We start from the raw sequence: 4,923 nt of genomic DNA, 5'->3' as shown, positions 1-4,923 counted from the left end.
ACTACAAGCTAAGTAATTCACAATATCCGCATACCAAGGCTCCGATTTCACTTCAAGGACATAAAGCACATCATCTCTTAGAGCGTCCTCTATTGGCAAGCCGTCATCTTCAAACCTTGCACCGCCCAACCTTGAGAGGTGATCCGCCACCACATTCTCGGCTCCCTTCTTGTCTCTCATCTCATAATCGAAGTCTTGGAGGACTAAAACCCATCTCAACAACCTTGGTTTAGCTTCCTTCTTCCCTATCAAATATTTGAGAGCCGAGTGGTCGGTATACACAATTGTCTTAGAACCAATGAGGTAGGTTCTAAACTTCTCGAATGAATGGATAACCGCTAGGAACTCCTTCTCGGTAGTTGTATAGTTTCGTTGGGCATCATTGAGAGTTTTAGACAAATAATGTATGACATGAAGTTTCCCATTCTTTCGTTGTCCAAGAACCGATCCAATGGCCTCGTCGCTTGCATCGCACATGAGCTCGAATGACAGAGACCAATCCGGGCCTTGGACAATAGGAGCGGTGCAAAGGGCTTCTTTCAACCTACAAAATGACTTTTGACAAGCATCATCAAACACAAACTCCTTATCTTGTTGCAACAAGGATGTGAGAGGCTTAGCGATCATTGAAAAATCTTTAATAAAGCGCCAATAGAACCCGGCATGGCCAAGAAAAGACCTCACTTCCCTCACGTTGGTGGGGGGAGGAAGTTTTTCGATTACCTCAACCTTGGCTCTATCAACCTCAATGCCGGCATGGGAAATTTTGTGCCCAAGAACAATCCCACTTTCGACCATAAAGTGGCACTTTTCCCAATTCAACACGAGGTTAGCCCTCTCACACCTTTCTAAGCAACGAGATAAATTAGATAGACAATCTTCATAGGTGGCTCCTCCAACGGAGAAGTCATCCATGAAGACTTCTATCTCATCCTCAATCATATCACTAAAAATGGACATCATGCAACGTTGGAATGTTGCGGGGGCATTACAAAGCCCGAAAGGCATCCTACGATACGCATAAGTACCGTAGGGGCATGTGAAAGTTGTCTTCTCTTGATCCTTAGGGTCAATTGGGATTTGGAAAAATCCCGAGTAACCATCAAGGAAACAATAGAAGGAATGCTTTGTAAGCCTTTCCAACATTTGATCAATGAACGGTAGTGGAAAATGATCTTTGCATGTACTTGTGTTAAGTTGGCGATAGTCAATACACATGCGCCAACCGATAACAAGTCTAGTGGGTACTAGTTGATCATGATCATTTTTCACTACCGTCATGCCCCCTTTCTTAGGCACAACTTGCACGGGAGATACCCAATCACTATGAGCAATTGGGTAAATAGATCCCGCATCAAGAAGCTTAGCCACTTCTTTCCGCACAACCTCTTGCATGGAAGGGTTAAGCTTCCTTTGCCTTTGCCTGACGGGTTTGGCATCTCCCTCTAGATCAATTTTGTGCATACATAAAGATGGACTTATACCCTTGATATCATCAATAGTATAACCCAAAGCTTTTTTGTGATTTCTCAAAACATTGATCAAGAGGGAGGTTTGCTCCTCCGTTAGATTAGAATTTACAATCACGGGGAAAGACTCGTTGGGACCAAGAAATGCATACCTCAAGCCCAAAGGTAGAGGTTTCAAGTCTACCTTTGGTGCTCCCTTACCATTGGGACTCTCTTCTCTTTCTTCAACTTGAAAGAGGTCGTGAATGTAAGGAGCCTCTTCTTCCATGCTCGCGCCTTTGCACTCCTTGCTTTCCTCAAGCAAATCCTCATAGAATTGTATGTCTTCTTTGTGAGTACCTATCTTTGATTCATTCAACAACACACTTTCAAGGGGATCATTAGTGGCATGCATGTGGGAGCGAGAAAATTCATCAAGAACCGTATCAAGAATATCTACCCTAAAGCATTCACCACTTGAGGAGGGTTGTTGCATGACATTGTTCAAATCAAACTCAATAGAATCATTGTCAATTTTCAAGGATATCTTCCCTTCCTTCACATCGATGATAGCTCTAGAAGTGGCTAGAAATGGCCTACCCAAAATTATAGGAATCCTCTCATCCTCATCCATTTCTAGCACATAGAAATCCACGGGGAATGTGAACTTTCCTACCCTAAGGGGAATGTCCTCAACTTTGCCCATGGGGAACTTAACGGAACGGTCCGCTAGTTGGAGAGTAATGTTAGTGGGAGAGAGGGTTCCTACACTAAGCTTTTGGTAGACGGAATAGGGCATGAGACTCACACTTGCTCCTAAATCACACAAGGCTTTATCAAATTCAATGCCATTGATAGAGCAAGGGATGGAAAAGTTACCCGGATCTTTCAATTTGGTAGGTAGTTTGTTGGAAAGAATTGCACTACAATTGGCGGTTAAACTCACCGTCTCACACTCCCTTCTTCCACTCAAAAGATCTTTCAAAAATTTGGAATAGTGGGGCATTTGCTTCATAGCATCAACAAAAGGGACGGAGATATGCAAATTCTTAATGACTTCCAAAAACTTCCCAAATTGGGCATCAAGTTTAGCTCTCACAAATCGTTGTGCAAAGGGTAGCTTCTCCTCTCTAAGTTGGCGATTTAGGGGCAAGGGGGTGGCTTCTTTTTCCTTGAGCACCTCAACCTGTTTTTCTTTTTCAACACTCAATGGCTCATTGGGTTTTTCACCCTCATTCTCTAACTCCGCCCCTTCTTGGGGTTCTTCCTCAATTAAAGGGTCACTCCCTACTACCTTCCCACTCCTTGTTGTCACGGCATACAAAGGTTTTGGGTTGACTCCTTGACTTGGGATGTGAGAAGAAGAAGGAGAAGAAGAAGAAGGGGACGAATTAGATGCAAGTTGAGCAATTTGAGTCTCAAGCATTTTCATATGAGCATTGGTTCGTTTTTGAGCCTCTTCATGTTTCTTTTGATCCTCCTCACGCATTTTTAAAAGAGCATCTAATTTAGCCATCACGGGATCTATTGGAGGGGCTTCAATTTGAAGAGGTTGTTGAGGTGGAGGAAGTTGAGGTTGATGGAAACCCGGAGGCCTATTAGTTTTGGCATAGTTGGAAACAAATTGGCCCCTATTGCCTCCGGTGCCTTGGTTAGGAACATTGATTTGTTGATTGTTTCCCATGTTACCTTGGTCACCAAAATTTTGATTTTGATGGTCTTGGTATCGGGGATTAGGTTGTTGGTTTTGATTACCATACCCTCTTTGGTTAGAGTAGCCTCTTCCATTGAAATTGGAAGGGCCTCCCCCACCATGGTATTGGTTATCATAACCACCACCATTTTGGTTCCAACCACGGTTTCCACCTTGATTCCAATTCCCCATTTGATTGGAGTTTGGCCTCAAGTTTCCTACATTTCCCATTCTAGGAGCAAAATTCATAGCATTGACATTTTCCATATTACTATCATGTTCATGGGAAGGGGGTTGAACTTCACAAGCATAGACACAATGAGAGGTATCATGATCATAGGTTTCACAATTAGAACAAAACATGCACCCTTGGGGCATTGTATTGTAAGAAGAGGGGGAGGAAGTATCCATACCATTGCCTCCCTTGGTTGAAGGGGAGATATTACCATGAGGGTTGGACCTTTCTTTCATCAATTCATCCATTTGCTTGGTCATTTTGGAGATTTGGGTAGAAAGGTTGTTGATTGCGTTGGCTTGCTCCAATGCATAAACGCCCTTGCTAGAAGTAGCATCCCTTTCTCCTTCGTACCAATCATCATAGTGCTTTGCGGCTTCCTCTATAATACACTCCACTTCATGCTCTCCTTTGTTCATAATTGGACCACCGGCCGCGGCGTCTAGGCTTGTTCTTCCTTGAGGTGTGAGACCTCCATAGAAAGTGTGAATGAGTTGATACTTGGGTATCCCATGGTGTGGGCATTGACGTTGAAGCTCTTTGTATCGTTCCCATACCGCACTTAGAGACTCACCACTCTTTTGGCGAAAACCTTGAATCAAAGACCGAGCCTCGGCGGTCTTCCTATGGTTATAAAACCTCCTCAAGAAAGCCGTAGTCACTTGGTCCCATGTCGTGAGAGAATTAGGGGGCACCTCCTTCTCTAGCCATTCTAGACCTCTCCTAATTAGCGAAAATGGAAACATTTTGAGGCGAATATATTCTTGAGTCACTCCATTGGCCTTTATTGTGTCACAATATTTCTCAAACTCTTTTAGGTGCTCATGAGGACTCTCAAACTTTCCACCCGAGAATTGTTTCCTCTCAATCAAGGCAATCAAATTAGGCTTGATCTCGAAATTGTTGGCTTGAGTAGTAGGAGTTAGGATCCCACTTTGCGCTCTAAAAGGTTCGGGGGCCCCAAGACGACTCAAAAGCGTATTCTCTCCCATTTTAGAACCTTCTTTACTTCCAAACTTATAGGTTGAGAAAGGGTTGATTTCTGAATTCGAAGATGATTTAGGGCTATCTAATTCTTCACTTGAGGGCGAAGAGGGTGGAGTATCTTCTAATTCTCTTACTCCTCTCCTTGGAGTGCGGGAATTTCTACTCCTTGCTCTTGCTTCTCTTCGAAGTAGGGACAAAGACCTCTCTAGCTCTGGATCGATGGGAATTAAATATCTTGAGCGGGTTCGTCCTCTGGTCATACAACAAAGCTAAGAAGAACGTAAGCACTGACAAGTAACAAAAGTAGCAAACACTAACAAATAAAGGTGAGATAGTCTTAAACAAGCAATGAAATAGCAATGGAAACCGTCTCCCCGGCAACGGCGCCAATTTGACAAGGAAATAATCGTGTCGTTGAGCGACTACACCTAAGTCAAATTAATTTATAACGCTCTACCAACCTAATACGTGTATAGGGTAAATAAAGGGGTCGAACCACAGGGAGACATGCATAAACACCGCATTCACTACTTAAGACTTTAAGCTATCTCGGGACAAGA

General features: G+C 43.4%; 1 non-coding gene across 1 annotated transcript; it reads left to right on the top strand.

Moving 5' to 3' along the window:
* The first annotated feature begins 3,883 nt into the window (after nucleotides 1-3,883).
* On the top strand, nucleotides 3,884-3,989 carry LOC145641327 (small nucleolar RNA R71). The gene has a single exon (XR_014115366.1). It is a non-coding gene; the product is annotated as a small nucleolar RNA R71 (small nucleolar RNA).
* The last annotated feature ends 934 nt before the right edge of the window (nucleotides 3,990-4,923 follow it).

Source organism: Chenopodium album, chromosome 7 (assembly GCF_948465745.1).
Source record: "Chenopodium album chromosome 7, dcCheAlbu1.1, whole genome shotgun sequence".
Taxonomy (NCBI): domain Eukaryota; kingdom Viridiplantae; phylum Streptophyta; class Magnoliopsida; order Caryophyllales; family Amaranthaceae; genus Chenopodium; species Chenopodium album.
The sequence above is the reverse complement of the archived record's forward strand: the minus strand, read 5'-3'. Positions and strand labels throughout refer to the sequence as shown.